The following is a 21,596-nucleotide window of genomic DNA, read 5'->3' on the forward strand; positions in this document are numbered from 1 at the left end:
GGAGCCAAGGTATTGGGAGCAAATAACTAGAGAGGGAAAGATGATAGAATGGGAATATGCCAAGAATTTACTTGGACTGCAGGTTAGAGATTGCCTTCCCTATCAGGGATTGATATCAGAGTGTAGTCAAAGAGAAAGAACTAGGGGGTCCTAAATGAAAGACCAGCACTGGTAGAGTTTTTAGTAGAATCTAGAAAAAAAGCTGCCATTAAAAATGGAATAATTAGTAAATCATATAGCAATAACCCACGCCTGGGTGTGGGTGATGCTGGATTTACCCACAGTTGGCGTGGTTTGGTCCCGAGGGCGAAGCCCGAGGGACCAAACAAAGCCAACCATGGGTAAATACAGCATTACCCACCCCAGAAGTGGTTATTGCTATTATATGACATTATTTAAGAAAAGAAACTATTACTTTTCTTAAATAATGGCATAGTATAATGCTTGTTTACTGCCCTTCCGCAGATGTCTGGCATCCGCGGCAGTTCTGATGTACCGCGCCTGTGCAGTACATCAGAGTTGTGAAAAGCACGGAGAAAGCAAGATCTCCGTTGCTTTTTTTTTACTGTTTTCTCTAGGTTAAATGGGTTTAACATAGCGAGACAGTTTTAAAATAAGCAACAGAGATATCCGTTGCTTATTTTAAAACTGTCTCGCTATGTTAAACCCATTTAACATAGCAAAACAGTAAAAAGCAATGGAGATCTTGCTTTCTCCGTTGCTTTTTTTTTTTTAAACCTGTCTCGCTATGTTAAATGGGTTTAGCATAGCGAGACAGCTTTAAAATAAGCAATGGAGATCTCCGTTGCTTATTTTAACGCTGTCTCGCTATGTTAAACCCATTTAACATAGCGAGACAGTGTTTTAAAAGTAGAGTTATACTAATGGAAAAAAGTCCGGGCGACCGGACCTTTTTCCATTAGTATAGCTCGATTTACAATGTGCACGCTAGCCAATCAGCATGCACGTTTTGGGGGGGTCATGGTATAATGTAAAATATTGCATGATAACTATAAGAATCAATAAGAGGATGTTAGAAAGGACTGGGAAGAGAGACTGGATAAGCATTTTCACAAAGAAACAATGGGAGGATATATGCATGTCTCCCAAATATGCAAAAAAATCTAAAAGCTTTAGGATTTTTGCCTGGAAATGTTTGCATATATATTTCTATACCCAAGTAGAATCCAGAGAATTTTTCCTCAGGCAGATAGCAAATGTTGGAGGTGTGATGGGGAAGAAAGAGATAATTGGGAACATATTTTGTGGGAGTGCAGTGAATTGATGGATTATAAGGATTTCCTGTGGGATGCGCTGTCAGAGATGCTGTGTGGCTGGATTGGTCTGACAAAGGAGATGTTTTTTCTGAGCTATGATACAAAACTGGAATTGCCTAGACATGGTAAGGCCTTGTTTTGTGTCTAATAATGGTGGCTGCCAAAAAAGTAATTACTAGAAAATAGAAATCAGAATCTAAACCAGCTATACTGGAAGCAGTGAATATAGTAACAGAGGTAAAACAACTTGAATTGAGATCTTTAGAAAAGGGTAGGAGCAAACTACATAGTTTAAATGGAAATTGTGGGAACAATACATACAAGGGAGGAATAAGGTTTAAAAGAAGGTAGGACTTAAATACGCTACGTAATGCTTGACTGAAAAAGATTGGGTAGATTATAAGTGATGTATAATGCATGCAACTGGGAATGTGTTAGTATGGCTTGTCATGTAAAATGTTTGCAGCCAAGATTGTGTCAGTGTGGTTTTTTCTGATTTGTATAAATGTATGAGTGCCTATGTAGTAAGTGATGCTTTAATAAATATGTTTCTTGTTTTAAAAAAGGCAGGCATTGAATAATTTATGTAATGTTGCTTAGGTTATATGATATATAGCAATATATGTGAAGTAAAATGTTTATGTTAATTATAGTGTGATTACTTTTATATGGTTCCTTTTACAAGGAAAACATACTTGATAGCTGTTGTCCAACATCTAGATTAAATGTTTAACATCAAACAAGGACACAGCATTGTAAAAAACCTTAACAATTATTACCTGTATCATAGTATGATTGCAAGAGTAGTCTATAAAGCTAGTGATACATTTTAACTGTTTGTTGACAATTTATGTAACTAAAAGGCATATACTTTGCTTCGTAGTTGTATGGAGTTTCTGTATTGCCATATATTATTAAGTTTAAGTGACAGTGCTATGCCTGCTTGACTGGTGGCAAGTTATTAGTGCTGATAAGGTTTCTCATAATAAATGTTTTCTTTCTAGGTAGTCCCCCCCTCAAACTACCCCAGTATAAGACACTCCTGACTGAAAGGACATTACCCTGAAAACGTTACCTGCTACAAGTCTTTGAAGTCCAACCTGCAATATGAATAAGGTTAATACCATAACATGTACTAGTACCTTTACACTCTACCTATGTACTGTTTCAAGTTGCCCTGGGTCTAAAGGCACCTCTAGGCTCCCTCCATATTGTGTAACCTAGCTAGATTTTCCCCAAGGATCTTACCTCTTTCATATACAAATCTACCCTGCACACAGTAATTTCATCTGGCTCCCCTGCACATAGACCATAAAATATACCCTGCAGCTCTTAATTAATCTCCGCAAGGGGACAATCTATAGCTTAAAAATAGCCCATAAATTTTGTGTAAAACTAAACCAGTAAAATACAACCAAAAAGATGCATTTGAAGTGAAATTAAACTAGTACAATACAGCCAAAAAGATACATTTGGTGTAAACGAAAACAAGTAAAAATATACATTTGGTGTACAAAGAAAGAAACAAGCAAGCCCAGGGATATAACTGGAGTTAGTGTTAGCCCAACTGTGCTCACCCTCACTGTGCTCAGGCTCACTCCGCTCCCCCTGCCCCCTATTCCCACCCGCCCCCACTAGTGCTACATTTCAATTAAACTCAGCCACTCCCCTCATGCTAACCACCAATCACTGAATCTGCCCCACTGCTGTACCCATTTCCTTCTCTTCCACTATTCCACATCCTGTAAAGCACAGTCTTCCATCTAACTACCTTATGATCACAAGCAACACCTCTCATCATCCACCACACCCACCCCATCTCAAGCAGATCTCTCACTCATGACCAAACCCAACCAAACCATGCCCAAATTACCCAAACCCACATACATACACCTCTTACTATTGCTCCTAGGTATATCCACCCTCCCACTGCTAACTTCTATCACTAACCACCAAAAACAACTTAATTGTATCCACATACCAAGAAAAACTACTTCCACTAACATTATTACAACACACCCTTTTACTCAACTAGTCCCACATCACTACCAAACCTTCTTTATTCACCACTATGCACACAGATTACAGCCATCACACTAGCAGTCCCAAACAACTATAAAGAACTTTAAGACCCTAAACAAACTACTCAAACTCTATTTTTACCTCAGAACCCAACACATTAGCTGTGGTGATATACACCCAAACCCAGGCCCACAAAATCTAGGCGCCCCAACCCTCAACCTAAATGATACCCTACTCCACCAAGACAAATCCACACTCCTCATTTTAAATTTAAATGTCAGAAGTATACTAAACAAAGTCCATGACTGTCATGCACTATTCTCCTTTTATCAACCTGAGATAGTCATACTAACAGAGACTTGGCTTAAACTAGGGAACCACAAAACTGAAATCACTCCACCAGGTTACAGTATAATTTGTAATGATAGAATAGGTATAAAAGGGGGGTGGGTGTTGCTATAGTGTATAAATCTCACCTCATCCTTGAGAAAGTAGACATAACAACCCCAGACCTCGATAAAGTTGAACTCACTCTAACAAAACTAAAACTTAATGATAGTAAACACATCAACATCATAGGATGCTACATCCCTCCAGGCAACAATATCCCCATTACAGAAAAACTCCTAGAATGGATATCTAACTCCCTCTCCCAGGAAAGCATAGTATTAGGAGACCTAATACTGACTGGCAAAACTGTTCCAGTCATAACCCACTCTCCCATATTAATCTACATGGCCTAACCCAACTCATCACTTCCCCCACAAGAACAGACAAGAGAACCAAACACCAATCCACTCTAGATTGGATACTCGTATCCCACCCATCACTGATATCCCTAGCAGGGTGTCTACCAGACACCCTGAGTGACCACCAAGCCACATTCTTACTCAAATCAAAATCACCACAACTGACCCAAATATATATGCGCTTAATTAAAAACAAAAAACACTTTAACCGCTCCAACTTTATAAACGACCTAAAAATGTGCAACTGGACCCCCGTAAAAAACCTACCTCTTGATGAAGCTGTACTATATTTCAATACTGCCTTCTTAAACACCCTTAACCATCATGCCCCCTCCAGAACAACAAAAATTAAAACTAAATATGCCGCCTGGTTAATCCCAGATACAAAATCTCTCCTCAAAAAAAGAAACAAGGTCTGGACCAACTACCTCAACAGTAAATCCCAACTGAACAAACAAATATACATTGAACTACATAACAAAGCCAAAAAAACTCACCAAAACAGACAAAACATCTTACCACCAAAGGTTACAGGATAAGCACAGGAACAACCCACAAATATTTTGGGCAGCAATTAACTCTATTCTATAACCAGGTAAAACAACTACCCCAACCCCAAAAATAGATAACAACCAAGAAGATATCCCCACTCAATTTAATAAATACTTTACAGTAACCATCCAGACCCTTGCAAACAACCAACCCTATGACAACATCTCCACCCCTGCAAATCCACCCCCACCCCAACTAACAATTGCCTCAAGTTCAGCTTCCACCCAGAACCAACCAAATCCATTGAAAAACTACTCCGCAAGCTCAAGCCAATGTCTCCAGCCATAGATAAATTACCCACTGAATACCTCCACCTGGCTGCAGATGCCATATCATATCCTGTCTCCATCCTAATTAACAGATCCATCTCCGAGTGTATAGTACCCAAGCTATGGAAAATATCACATATCATCCCTCTACATAAAGGGGGGACCTTCCTGGAACTCAATAACTACCGCCCTATAGCCATACTACCTCCTTTATCTAAAATTTTAGAGAGGGCAATACAAAAGCAACTACTGAAATATCTCCTAGAAAATAATCTAATAGCAACACAACAACATGGCTTTAGACCCTTCCATAGCACCTACACCACACTAACAGAATTCACCAACATTGTCAATACTCACAGAAACAATGGACTCCTTGTATCCGCCATCTTCCTTGACTTGAACAAAGCATTCAATATGGTTAACCACAATAAACTCCTTCTTTCACTAGCAACTCTAAACCTTACCACCCCTGTCATCTCCTGGTTAAAAATCTACCTAGAGGGAAGGAAACAAGCTGTTATGTGGCAAAACCAACCCCCCCTCCCTACCAATCTCCCTAGAGTACCCCAAGGCTCCATTCTGGGGCTACTTCTTTTTACTCTCTTCATCAATCAGCTCCCAAACAGTATTCCCAAAGCCTCAATAGTGCAATATGCAGATATCACTATAATATGCACAGCCAAATCAATTGGCATCCTTCACTCCCTAACACAAGAATGCTTTTCCCTAGCAGAAACTTGGATTACAAACCAAAGGCTCCTTCTGAACCCAAGTAAAACAAAGCTAGTACTCTTTAGCTCCCACAGAGCCACACCTCCCACTGATTCTTTCTTCATCTCCTCCTTTAACAAGACCACAATCACCCCCACAAATCATACCAAACTCTTAGGGGTTGAAATAGATAATCACCTTAGATTTGACCTACATATTTCTATAACCATAAAAAAGTACATAAAAAATGTGGCCTACTGTACCGCAATAAAAAAAATCCTCACTGACCACTCCAAAATTACAATAGCGAGGACTCACCTACTATCCACCCTGCTTTATGCCTCCCCCATGCTTACAAATCTCCAAAATCCGACCTAAACAAACTTGATAGTTGTTATAATAAGATTGCCAAATTCGCTACAACCTCTCCCATCAGAACACATCACTGGGAATGCCTAATAAAACTCAATTGGATAGAACTACCTCTACTACTTCAACTCAATCAGCTATCACTAGCCCACAAACTAATACATAACTCTGAAAACACCCCAGCCCTACAAAATCTTTTGCAACCCTATACAACCGCCAGGCCCTTGAGGTCTAGCACACAAAACATTCTCAAAGTAACCAAATATAACAATGAAGCTGGTAAGTCTGTCTACAGACACTGTGTAGCAAAAACCTGGAACTCTCTTCCTGCCCACATAACTGATAACAAATCCCCATCACAGTTCAAAAAACTTGTTAAAACTCACTTTTTGAATAATCGACTGTGCTCCTGTATCCCCCCTGGCTAATGTCTCATTAGAACATTTCACCTAACTTAAGTAACTCTGCTAAGCCAACCAATCATAGTACTGTACCCACTTAGGACTGTTAATCTGCTCTCATCCAATCTCTCCAGGAGTTAGGGAAAACTATCCCAGCAATGTTGTGCTTTCCATAAGCAACTAAAACCAGGAGAAGACATATTGTAAATCAATTTGTTATCCTTCTCAACTAAAACCAGGCAAAGACATATAGTAAATCAATTTGTTATCCTTCTCAACTATAGCAAGTATCATCTGCTCTCTCAGAGCCTTATTCTACATCTCTCTGCTTTTACTCTGATAGTAAATCTATCACAGGAATCCTAAACTTAGGAATATCTTCTAAAATTGAATATTATATTGTAGAGAATGAATGTATCCTATCTGTTAGTTAATATGTATGTTAAAGTCTCTTCTATGGAAATTGTATGAAAAAAGTCTGTCCTTAAAACTATGTTTTGTAAAAAATTGTTATCTTGGAGCTTTTCTCCTGGGGCCTCCCCTGAAAATGGACTTGTAATCCAGTTGGACTCCCCCGGTCAACAAATGTAAAATAAAAAAAATGAATAATAAATAAATAAATAAATATGAATGTAAATTTGCCTTTGTCGCAAGTGATAATTCAATAAAGGTGTTTGGAAAAAAAACTCAAGCAAATGTTTAAAAATACCAAAGAATTCTGGATTAAAGCACAGCTAGATCCAGAATATATTTCACAGTCAAAACAAAGAAACATAACATTTGATTTGCAAATCAAGTTTGCAGAAAAATGTATATACTAACTCCTTTGTTGTACAACCACGAAAGACACAGAAAGGGTAACAGCACTTATAGTAATAATAGTTCTCTCACTATCCTATTAAAACAATGGGAAGTATTGCTGAAAAATGGGAAAATCAATTAATTGTAACTGGAAAATCTAGTGTTCATTGAATATCTTATTGTCAACATGTAGGGTTGTCCAGAAAAAGGGGATAGGCAAGCATGAACTCTGCACTGTCAGAAGATCCAGTTTACTAATGAGGATACAGAGCTACTGGTCAATCTATATAAAAAATATGCAACACCAAAAGCTCAAAAACTTACCTGTAAGCAGAAATAGTTCCTAACTGACTCACAAAGTCTCAAAAAAACAAAGGACCATCTCAAAAGTGGGAGAGTTAAAATTAAAATGCTTCAAAATCCAACTGATATTACCAAATCCAGCTAAAAAGCAAAACAATTACTAGACTACAACAGCATTCCCAACAAACCTGCTTTATAAAAACTAGTATTATCTGAATGCTTAAAAATAAAAATGATACCCTCTTATTAAAGTGTACTAAAACAAAACACTGTTATTGCTACAGCATTTCACATAAATTGTAATAGTTCAGTTTAAAACATCAATTCATTTGTGTAAAATGCTTCATAATTTATGCAATAATTCACATTTAAGAATATATTTAATTGCATCATACTCTAAATGAATATTTATGATGTTCTTATAAAGCAGAATAGATTAGTAAAGCAGAGATTGTTATATTTTTATGTAATGTCTTTAACACAGCAGATACCATTTCATTCCACTGGGTGGAGGCAAAGTAAAACATTTATTAATTTATTCTCCAGTTATCAAACTTTATCAAACTCAAGGTTATGGGTCAGAGGATGCATACAACAATAAATACACTATTTTTCCATCTAATATTAATTAAAAAAACTGGGATAAATAAATAGCACCCTTATGAATATACAAGTGAAATGCATTGAAAACCTCATTTTTTATCACATTATGAAGAGAATTCATGATTCTTAGTTTTGATTTGATTTTGATTTAAATATTTAATTGTCTATATTGGTCTTAATATCCAAGTACAATATCCAGTCCTTGCCATTTAAAACTCTATAAGGTGAAAGTCCAGGACATCTCTCTCTCTCTCTCTCTTTTTTTTTTTTTTGTCTTTTGCACAGTAATCATTTACATTGTAACATGTCAGCTGCTGGGACTCGGTTGCTCGCAACTCAACACCTGTCTGCACATTTGAGTGCAGGAGACTCAAATACAAAGGGATGTATACATATTACTAATATGTGTAGCATGAGAGCTAGGATTTAGAGTGCTGTTACACTACCCTGCCACACTTCAAATTACCAGAGGCATGCAGACCTTCCAGTTCATGCTCTCAGCAGATGCAGAGAATTTTTTAAAGGACGGAGAGACTGCACATAAAAAAGGAAGTCATATAGTGAAAACAACCACCAGTTCCATGGACTGCAAATGAAGGGAATGCCCTAACAGGTGTAATTACATTTCCAGCACAAAAGAAAGGGAAACCAATTAATAAATCAATGGCTTAGTCAGCAAATTATGTATTAGTCAGGCAGAAGTCATTTAAAAGAACAATCTCAACCAGTGAACATACACAGTTGGAATATGTGCCTTCTCCAGAAGAAACTACAATGGATCTAAGTGGCTTCAAGATAACCTTTGATGATTTCCAAAAAATTGAGGTTGGTTGGTTTGGAACACTCACCACTCTAATTTTCAAATAATGTTCAACCTCCAAACCATATAGAATGATCACCAATAGACTTGTATAATATGCATAGTTAATTAACCTGCAAAATGTTCGCTTACATTACTTGTTTTGTTAATGTTGCCTTGTCTTGCCTAAAATTTTATGTACATATGGTATATAGGAAGGAAGATGGAAGAGAAGGAAAATGATGAATTGGGATGTTTAATCGCAAATTGTTGTGGATCTGCTTTTAAAAGTGATATTTTCTCTTTTCCGTCAGAAATTCTGCTTCACCCAAAAGATAGGGTCTCACACTCCATCTTAAGGTAAAACATACTTTTTTTCTTTCTAATACTAGCACGTTGCAAAAATGACAGTATTAATCCCCCATCTGAACATGCATGGTTCAGTTTCCCCTACCTGTTCTTCTTACCCACTCCTCAACTATAGCCTCCTTGCACGCATGCTAGTCACCTCATCATTCATTTAAATATTTAAACTATATATTCAACACAGTATGATGTACACAGTCAATGTATGTATGATATAACAATATGGATGCCTTATATACATAGTTAACTGACATACTGTAGGACTTGAATATATGTTTTACAACAAGAGTCAATCTAAGTAAAAACTATGCACATTTGGTATATTAAGTTGAACAAAGACTAAGACAGTGGAGTTTTTTTTGGGGGGAGGGTCAAGATTCAGGTAGGACAGACAGTTTCACCTGAGATGTTTTGCCAGCAAAATATAAGAAACTAAGTCCACTTTCCTCTTTGACTACAGTTTTTATTACTCTCTATACATAGAGAACTTGATACAAATAAATGGAAGGTTCCTTGCAGATACTCAGCAAAATAGTGATCACAAACCTTCTTTATCATATATTATAAGCCAGATTTTTTTTTACAAAGGGAAAAAGCCCATAGTTCTGCAGTTAAATAGTTAACATAACCATCAAATATAGAATGTGTCCGGGAAGATTGATATAGGCTATACAACTCAACTCCCAAGAGGTCCAATATGTTTCACAACTTGGAATGTGAAGGGACTGTCAACATATATTGGATCCAAGACTATTATTATTTGGTTAAATCAAAAAAGTCATAAGTTATATTCCTACAGGAAACAAAATTAAAGAAAAAGAAAAATGAGAACTTAATTTGTAAATTATGGCAGGGAGAGGTATATCTTGGTAGTGGCACATCAATTAAAAAAGGTGTGGCTATATTGCTCCATCACTCACTTAGAGGTATGGTAAAATAATGGCATAGAGATAAAGTGAATAGGTGGCTCATGTTAAGGCTTTGATGGGCAAACCAACCAATGTATTGATAATTCATTTCTATGATCTTAATAGTAACCATGCACTCCCATGGCTGGTGCTAATCAAAGAGATGAGATTATGTATTCAACACACAGAATTTATTGTTAAGGGATGATTTTTGTACTGTTATTGATCCATGGGTGGACTGTCTACCTACAGCATTAATAGACCCCACATACATCAAATCTTCTAAATGAAATATGTATGGAATGGAGGTTAATAGATAGTTGGAGAATGAAAAACCTGAACTGTAATGAATACACCTATCTAGGTAAACAGGAGGAAATTGCCAGTAGGTTAGAAATACTCTATTTTGCAACACGTAATCTGTCAGATAAAAAAACACATTTCCCATCTCTCTTATCAGACCACAGCCCAATATTATTAATACTTCATTTAAATCAACTAAAAGACCAATTTACCAGTGGAAAATGGACGTACTATGGCTCAAGAAGAATGATCATACAACTATTATCAGGTCATAGATAGAATCATTTTGGAAATCCCACCCCTCATCAATGGTGCTGTCAGCCACCTTAGTTTAAATTTTAAATCTAGTCACAAAAAGTGGTGTAAACAACTAAGCCATACAGACAGACTAATACACACTTGTTAGTAGATCTATATCAAGAAAAATTAAAAGAATAAGAACTAGAACAGGTTTATAGGAAACAGTAGATGTATACAGAATAAAAAACAAATGAGCAAAAAATCCACTATAAAACGGCAAGTGAAACAAAATACTGAAAGAAAACCTTTAGCATATCAAGGATTTATTCTTCACTTTCATGAAATATAACTGACTTCTTCAGAATAATATCATAAAAAATGCATTTGTTTTAAGAACAAGGGAATGTACAAATGTGGGGGGGGGCACAATATGTGTTGATATATATTAGAGAGACCCTACATTAGTTTAGAGCATTAAAATTATACTACTCCAGTGCTAGCAGTATTTAACTGCAATTCTAGAGGACATTATGTGTGTGTGTGTGTGTGTGTGTGTGTGTGTGTGTGTGTGTGTGTGTGTGTGTGTGTGTGTGTGCGTGTGTGTGTGTGTGTGTGTGTGTGTGTGTGTGTGTGTGTGTGTGTGTGTGTGTGTGTGTGTGTGTGTGTGTGTGTGCACATGTGTGTGTGTGTGTGTGTTTGCTCAGGGTGCATAAGAATAGTTTTAATTTTAAAACCTTATTGCAAAATAATACAACAAAGGATAGTTCCCCTAATAATATTTATTTTAAGAAAAAGGGAATGTACAAATGTGGGGGGGGGTTGCAATATGTGTCAATATATATTAGAAGGACCATACATTAGGTGTGGGGAGGGGATAATTATAAAAATAAAACTGAGGAACAAGAAACCTTGTGGCAGTTAAAGTTAGGAACAGACCAACCTCCAGGTTTAAATGATGTTATAAACATCAAAAGACTTCTTAGAAACAAAGGTGGAAAATTATATGAGTAAAATTAGTAAAATATTTAGGTGACTCAATTGCTTTTATATATAGGTGTGATTTTGTGTGCATTTGTCTTTAAACACAAACTAAATTAAGGCTTTTTAATTTATTATTAAGCATGTGATAGTTTTAAGATGTTTTAATTGGTGTATATGTTCTATAAAAAGACTGTGTTTTTATGATGTTATTCTGAAGAAGCCAGTTATATCTGATGAAAGCAAATAATAAATCTGTGATAAACTGAAGGTTTTCTTCCAGTATTTTGTTTAATTTGCCATTTTATAGTGTTTTTTTGCTCGCTTGTTTTTTATTACCACTATTGGGTGTAAATGTTTTGTGTTTTTGAGTCTTTTATTGATACACCCAGATGGCAAGTAGAGTATGAGATAAATTATTGGATGCCACTTTACATCCTACACCAGAAGGCCATAATGAGAATATTTTACAAGTACTCCTGCAGACCATGGTAGAGATGTAGAAGTCCATTAATCAACTGAAGAAGCCAGAAAAAGAAGCAGATAATAATTGGTATGAGATTGGAAGTTCAGACGATGACAGGAGAACAGTTATTAAAAGTAATTCTACTGCGGGAACTTTTCATTGTGGCGAGACTTTTGATTTCTACAAATATGTTATTTCCATCCTTAATTTTCATTAGGACCCATTTAGAGATACAGGACAGGTACGAAAAGTTAGTACATCTAGGTTAGAAATGAAAGAACTGATCAGTGAATTTGAGAAGAATGTAAAAAATAAAGAGCTCTTATCATTGAATATAAATACTTTGACTGATGTATTAATATTAGTATTGTTCCAAAGGGGTTACATTTATTTAAATGCCCCAATGGAATGACTAGCTCTGACCCCTTTTTTCTAACCCTTACAGACTTTTTCAATGAAGCAGGGTTAAAATTTCTGAAACTTTTAATTAGAAACAAATTGATCATAATAAAAGGTTTAAAAGTGAAAATTCTCAAGTTGGACAACGATATTCAGCAGTTATTAACTCTTTCTATTGATATAAAGTTTGAATACAACAATATATTACAAAACAGAGAAAAACCAAAACGTTATAAAGAGACACTGCAGCTTATAAGAATAATATTGCTTAATCGCATTATGATTCGTCATTAAAAAGGAACAGTAATACATTTTTATTCTAATAGATGTGTCCCCTTTAAAAATCCTAGAAAAGATCTACAAAATTATTTAAAAGTGCTTAAAGAGAACCCTCCCGCCCCTTTAGAAAATGTGTCATGATGTCATCACGGAAAAGACACCTCTCCAAGGAAATGAAATCGGCAAAGCAAAGGAGAGTGTAATGGCAGATTTTTCTGAATTATTATTATATCTGCCTAATAATAAAGAGAATCAGGAGAATTTAGGAGCTATACTGAAAGCTCCTTTTTGGGAGGGAATGGGAAGACGACAGACTTATCAGAGAACCAGAACCAGAGGGCAAAAGAGATCAGACTCTTCAACGGACACTAAGTCAGTGCTTCCACTAGAATATTTAATTTCTCTAGAATTGAATTGAAGGATGAACATGTTAGAGTGCTCAAGGTAGGATTAAATTTCATTCCTACTCATAGAGCCAGTGTGTCTAGGACATTATTAAATTTAAAACGGTTTATGAGAAAATTAAATTTACAGTTTGCTTTAAAAGATGTAAATTTGACTTGTTCAAAGTTTAGAAAACCTTCAGTTTTTAATTCTACATTAAATAATACTCTTACAGTGTTTGAGAAGACATTAAAAAAAGATTAGAAGTGTATTGAGACACAAAAGTAAAAGTCATTATTTTAATATGAATAATGTATAGAGGTCTGCCTTGAAAGATCTTAGAAGTAATAAAGAAATGAGGTTTATGAAGGTAAATAAGGGTGGGGACCTCATGGTTATGAACCAAACATAGTACATTTCTAGTATAGAGAGACTGTTAAGGGATGAAAGTGAATATTCCTTGACATCTAGTGTTGCAATACATAAATGTTTTAAGAAATTAGAAACATTTTCATATGAAAGTTTGATGGAAGGAATGTTAGATTTAGAACTGTATAATTTTCTCCTTATAGAAAATCCAGTAATAGATGTATTGTTATCTAAAAATTCACAAAAACCTGAGGAACTCACTCTTTAGGCCTATTGTATCTGCTCCTAATTATGCCACGGAAGGAATATCTCTTTACCCAGATGCCACACTTAACCTCATCATACAGACATTTAGTTCTTTTATAAAAGATTCCTAGCATTTTTAGATAAGTTTACAAATTCTAAAACTGAATACAATTTTGACCCTGAAAAGAACTGTATTATGACTATAGATATATGTTCTTTATTTACCTTTATAGCACATGAAAAAGGGGTGGAAGATGCCAGACAGTGTTTGAATAAGTTTACAAGACTCACCAACCAGGACATTCATTTTATTGTACAATTATTTTATTTTCAATAAGAAGTTTTGTAAGCAAATAAAAGGGGTAGCGATGGGTTCATCTGCTGACCCAGCTTTTGCTAATATTGTATTGGGTTGGTGGGAGTATATAGTCTTAGCCCCAGTAAAAGAAAAACATATCTATTATATCCCCTTCCTATCTACCCTGTATCCAACAAACCTCTTCTACTTTATAATATTCCCCTTTAGTAGCTATCACTCCTTCCCTAGTTCTAAACCAGCTAGCTCCCTTACATACTTACCTGCGATACTAGATCTGCCCACTAAGTGGCACCCTTATCCCATCCTTTATCTCCTGCTTATCCCTCTGTATTTCTTCTGTAATTACACTACATCTCTTAAGTCCTAGACCTGCTCTTATTTTCTCACTTACCCTTTACTTCAACTGTCTACACCCACCTGTTTTTTTTTCATAGACTTCTGTTTTATCTCTGATCTTTCCCACTCCTGACTTGCCTAACTTTCCTTCAGTTACTAGCATTGCTGATAGCTTCTTCTCAAGATTCTCCTTCACTTGTCTCTACCTGCTCCGTTCGCCCTGTGGGCTTACTCCACTCCCCTACCCTACCCCCAAATCCCACTCGCCCCAGGGTTCCTACTCTTATACCATCTAACCACACCCCTTCCCTCTTCCACCAATTACAAACCCTTCACCATTGGCCACTTAACTCCAATTCCCTCCTTTCACTTACCACTCCCTATCTCTCCCACCACACCCTCCACCTATTCCTTTCCACACCTAGTATACTTCCGAGCCTATAACAGCAACCTAACAACTTACCCTTCCAGATGTATAAGCTAACCCTCTTACAGAGGTTACTCATGCTTACACTTCTACCACCTTTAACTTTAGCTTACCTGCTAACCTCCTATGAACACCCATTATATCCACACCTTCTCTACCTCAATAAGCTATCTACCTCTCCTTCTCTACCTATTTTCACTAACCATGTTAACATAACATCTACACCCAGCTATCTACTAGCAAAATACCATAGGATAGCCCACATTAGATATGACTCTCCCAATCCCAGAAAATCTCTACCTCTATATAGTAAATTCCCAAATCCTAGACTTCAAACAATACTCTTCTCTTTAAAAGATGGAGACATTCACCCAAACCCAGGCCCAACAACTGCTACTACCACTCATCTCCTCAACCCCAATCCCTCTACCTTCCATTCCCTTACCAAACCACCTAACTCACTCTTATTAGCTCACTTCAACATACGTAGCATTAATAACAAAGTTGCACAACTCCATGCTCTCTTGGAAGTCTACTCCTTTGACATTCTTTGTTTAACAGAAACTTGGTTAAAACCTGTAACTAAAGACAATGAAGTCATCCCACCTGGTTATAATATTTTGCGACTTGACTGTGCAAACAAAAAGGGTGGTGGTGTAGCTATCCTATTTAAATCTGTGTTACAGATTACTACCTACAACTATAAACCACCTCAAGACTCCAGTGCTGAAATTCTTATTACCAAGCTTCAACTTAACACATTCAAATCCATCTATATTATCTGTATCTATCTTCCTCCTGGTAATAACTTTGCCACCATAGAAATAGCCTTTGTTGGTTTGTTGGTTATCCCAAAATTTACCCCAAGAAACCATAATCCTAGGTGATTTTAACATTGATTGGAAGTGTTGTAACAATAGCCACCCTACCAGCCATATTAACCTTTTTGGTTTTTCTCAAACTATTACATCCCCTACCAGGATAAACAAGCCTAATAAAAAAGAAAGTACCTTAGACTGGAATATCATAAATAATCATCCCCAGACATATGAAGCTGGAACTCTCCCTGATGATGTAAGTGACCACTCACTAACCTACATCATCAGGCTTAAATCCAATCTACCTACTCCAACCATATCTAGGACAATTAGAACCAAGAAAAACTTTAACCCTGATCTATTCCAGAGAGAACTAAGAGCATGCAACTTGTCTCCCTTAAAATACCTCACACTAGAGGAAGCTGTTAATTACTTTAATTCTAACTTCCTAGCCATACTAGACCACCATGCACCAACCCGCTCTGTTAGAATGAGAACTAAATCTGCCCCATGACTTTCAAAAGAAACCAGGCAAAAAATCCATCTCAGAAGTAAATACTGGAATAAATCTCATTTAACTAAAAACCCAATAGACCAACAAAACTTCAGACAGCTGAGAAATGAAACTAAAAAAGCTATACTGTCTGACAAAAGAAACTACTACCTACAATTCCAGCAGACTCACCATAATAAACCACAAAAGTTCTGGGTGAGTATTAATCAATTATTACACCCAGGTCAATCCATCACACCAGACCCACAAGCAGAGACCAGGAGAATCCCAAGCTGACTGCTAATGCCTTTAATACCTTTTTCACTGAGACCATTCAAACTCTTGGCAGTCAGTTATCTACTCAGAACTTAACTATATCCAACTCTAACTCTAACCCATCCCCTCCATTTCTCTTCCAACCAGTCCCAACAACATATATTCTTACCCTTATCCAAAAACTGAAACTGTGCACTCCTTCAGCAGACCAACTACCCGCTGAATATCTACAAAAGGCAGCCATATCCATCACCTATCCCATTTCCATTCTCATCAATAGAACCATCAGTGAAGGACACATCCCTAAAATCTGGAAAGTATCCCATATTATCCCCCTTCACAAGGGTGGGAACTCTACTGAACTCTCCAATTACCATCCCATAGCCCTACTTTCTCCCATAGCAAAGATCATGGAAAATGCATACACAGACAATTGCTAGACCACCTAATGCAAAATAACTTACTTTCAAACTCTCAACATGTTTTCAGACCTTCCCACAGCACTACTACTGCCCTCCTTTCCTTTACTGACTGTATTAACAAAAAACGTAACCTCAATATGCTTTCCTTTGCACTGTTTATAGATCTGTCTAAGGCATTCGATATGGTAAATCACCAGATACTTATAAATATCCTCAAATCTCTGTCATTAGATGCACTAGCTATAAAATAGTTCCAGTCCTACTTATATAACAGACAACAGGCTGTACTTTGGCATAACATTCTATCTACCCATCTGCCCGTTAACATTGGTGTTCCTCAAGGGTCCATATTAGGACCTCTCCTGTTTTCTATATTTATCAATGACCTTCACCTAGCAATCCCCCAAGCTACATGCATACAATATGCAGATGATGCCACACTTATATGCTCAGCCACATCTATATCTGGACTTGTGTTTAACACAGTTGAACAATGGTTTACACAGCAATGTCTCCTTCTGAACCCCAAAAAAACTAAACTCCTCCTTTTTAGTCCTACTTGCAAGTCCCCGCCAATAGACTTCACAGTAACATCCAATAATGGTACTCTCATATCCCCAGATCCAACTACCAAACTACTAGGTATCACCATAAATAACAACCTTAACTTTGACACCCATATTAACAATACTCTAAAATCTGTTAATGGAAAACTAGGCTCTCTCTACAGGATCAATCCCTTCCTCTCTCCTGCAGCTAGAATAACTATTGTTCACACCCGTCTAATTTCTACTCTCCTCTATACCTCACCCATATACACTAATCTCTCTAAAATCAACCTTAATAAAATGGAAACTCCTACAATAACATAGCCAGATTTGTTACAGGTAACCCTTTCAGAACCCACCACTGTTTTAATCTAAAGCAGCTAAAATGGCTTGAATTATAAAATCAGTTTAAATTCCACCAACTGACCATTGCCCATAAAACCCTTTACCGACCTACCAATACACCTATACTATCTACCCTCATTACCCCCTACAACAATCTAAAGACCTTATGATCATCACATAAACTTCTTGTAAATATGTGTAAATCAAACAACAGGGCTGGGGACTCTATTTTCTCTAATACTGTTGTAAAATCCTGGAACCTTCTTCCTAACAAACTTTCTTCTCTTCACTCTATATCACTCTTTAAAACCAAATTGAAACTTTTCCTCAGAACACACTGGTTGTGCACCTGTACTAAACCTGACTGATCAACTAGCTCTTCTTACTTGGTTCAACCTACCCTCCTCTTCTCAGTAATCAAGTTCCTTTTCTTAAAAACAACTTACCTTGACCTTCTATACTATTACTTACATCTTCAGAATCTCATTAAGGAGACTACTTTTACTAATATACTGTATAATTTCAGCTCCTACTTTTTCTTTATGACTACTTGTATACTAATATATTGTATAATTCAGCTGTCATCTTTTTTCTTTATGATGTATTGCAACTACATTTTGTATTGTACTAATTGTATCGGTATATTTTGCACTATGTTATGAACAAATGACCTCTGATTATTTTCTGTACTGCACCTGCAATATTCATTGTATACATTAATTTTTGTATATGTGATTTTGTTTGTTTCCTCGGAGCTTATCTCCCTGGGCCTCTACTGAAAATGGACATATATCCAGTTAGACTAGCCCGGTCAACAACTGTACAATAAAATAAATAAATAAATAAATATTATAATAGATTTGTTTTTGATCTTTTTTTTAGTCATAGAAGGATCTAAGGATGACTGCAGGGATATAGTATAAAAACTGAATCAGAAATCTGAATTTTTAAAGTTCACAGTGGGTGAAACTGGAACATCAGTGAACTTTATTGATGTTACCTTAACTTGGAATAGAGAATAAAAAGATTTTGATGGTAATATTTATAGGAAGAATATTTTTTCAAATAATTATCTACATTATAGAAGCCATCACCCTGCATTCATGCAAAAAACATACCTGGGTGGCAATACATAAGGGCATCCAGGATGACTATTAATGATGCAGCTTTTGTTCAAGAAACAGGTTTTATTACCTCGTTATCTGTGGAAACAGGGTATAAGAAAGAAAATTTGTTAAATATTGTAGAAGAGATTAAATTTAAGAGGAACCCTATGTTTTCCCCTATTTTGAAGCAATCTTTTAAATCACTCAAAGAAGGAGCTCCCTCCAAATTTTTTTTTGGTAGATAGAAATACTGTTTGTAATTTAGATATTAAAGTAGATAGTCCATCTATTAGAACAATTATTACTGAGACTTAGCATATTTTGGAAGGAAATACAGAATTATTTAAGGTTGTAGGAAGAAGTCCTAACTTTGTGTATAAAAATAGTTTTAATTTTAAAACTTTGTTACAAAATAATACAACAAATGATATTCCCCTAATAATATTTATTTTAAGAACAAGAGAATGTACAAATGTGGGAGGTGCAATATGTGTATATGTATATATATATATATATATATATATATATATATATATATATATATATATATATATATATACACATATATATATATATATATATATATATATATATATATATATATATATATATATATATATATATATTAGAGAGACCCTACATTAGTTTAGAGCATTAAAATTATAGTACTCCAGTGCCAGCAGTATTTAACTGTAATTCTAGAGGACTTATGTATATATATATATATATATATATATATATATATATATATATATATGTGTGTGTGTGTGTGTGTGTGTGTGTGTGTATGTATTTTGCTCAGGTTGTAATGCCTGCTATGTAGGAATGACCAGTAGGCATTTGAAAGAGGGAATCAGAGAACATATTTACACCATTAAAAAGGGAGATGATATTAATGCCCTGTGCAAACATACAAAAGAATGCAAAGGATATAAAAAAATCTTTTTTCAGTTTTAGAATCAGTATGAAGAGATTTGCAGGGGGGAGGTCATAATTATAAAAATAAAATTGAGCAACAAGAAACCTTGTGGCAGTTTTGTGTTTTTGAGTGTTTTATTGACACATCCAGAGGGCAAGTGGAGTGAGAATGAATTATTAGATGTCACTTTATATCCTACACCAGAAAGCCATAATGAGAATATTTTATTTATTTTATTTTATTTTACATTTGTTGACCGGGCTAGTCTAGCTGGATACATGTCCATTTTCAGTAGAGGCCCGGGGAGAAAAGCTCCACAGATAAGACAATACAGGATACATTTACAAATGGTATGGATTGGCATAAAATACATATCACAGTAAAAGACATTGGTATAACATATTTATAAAATGACAATCAGAATATTATACAGATAATACTAAGTCGGCGACAAATTGAAGTCGCAGGGGAGGGTTGCGATCTCTGGTATAGGGTAAATACTGCAGCGGCTAGTCTGGTTTAGGACATGGGCATGACCAGTGAGACTTAAGAAATATTTTGAGGTGATTTTTGAATTGATTAATCGAGGTCATTAGTCTGAGGCTATTGGGTAGGGAGTTCCATAGCTTTCCAATGGAATTGGCATAGAGAGCATCACCTCCAGAGTTATTAGATTCAATGGTTAGAACCTGTACACTATTAGCTGACCTGAGTGATTTTAGGTTTGAGTAGGAGGTCAGGATATTGCTCAGAGAGGGGGTTCTGTCCGGTTGGTTGATTATTTTAAAAGCCTCAGTAAGTTGGTTGAGTTTGAGAAGGTTGGGGAGTTCGAGCCATCCGAGGGTATTTAGGTTGAGGCAGTGGTGAGTACGATATGGTGTTCCTGTTATAAATCTGGCTATATGATTGTAGGCAACAGATAGTTTATTGAGTTCCCGCTTGTTGAGGAACGACAGTATTGGTGAGGCATAAAGGAGGGTGGAGAGGAGGTGAGTGCGAGCAATGGTTAGTTTAGTATGAGGGGTTAGGAAATTTTTTATTCTATACATAGATCCAAGTTTCTTGTTTACGGATTTAATGGTTTGGTTAATGTGTATATCAAATTTTAGCTTGTTATCTATAGTCACACCTAATAGTTTGGTATGAGAGACCGGGGATATGATGTTACATTTTACATGTAATATGATGTAATATTTTACAAGTATTCCTTTATCTGTTTTGGAATCAGTACCATGAGATTTGCAAGGAGTAATTACAAAAAATAAAATTATGCAACAAGCAACCTTGTTGCACTTAAAGTTTTCATAGAAACAAATGGCAGAAAATTATATGAGTAAAATATTTAGGTGACTCAATTGCTTTTATATAGGTGTGACTTTTATGTGCATCTGTCTTTAAACACAAAACAAATTAAGGCTTTTTAATTGATTATTAAGAATGTGATAGTTTTAAGATGTTTTCATTGGTTTATATGTTTTATAAAATGACTGTGTTTTTTATGGGTTACAATTCAAAACATCTAAAACTCATAATATCTAAATTCAAAATATATAGACCATAACTTCTTAAAACCCACAATATCGAATTTCATAACATCAAAAATGTATAAAATATATAATATGGAATAGTGTACCATGAAATGTGTAAATGTTATAGTTTAATCTGTTATTCTTGTGGTATCATTATGAGATGTTGTAGTTTTTATTTATATAGTTATTATTTATATAGTGTAGGAATTTATACTATTTATATATTGTTTATTTTGCCACTCTGTATGTGTTTCTTAGGCA

Source organism: Protopterus annectens, chromosome 2.part0 (assembly GCF_019279795.1).
Source record: "Protopterus annectens isolate FY-2018-M chromosome 2.part0, PAN1.0, whole genome shotgun sequence".
NCBI classification, from domain to species: domain Eukaryota; kingdom Metazoa; phylum Chordata; order Ceratodontiformes; family Protopteridae; genus Protopterus; species Protopterus annectens.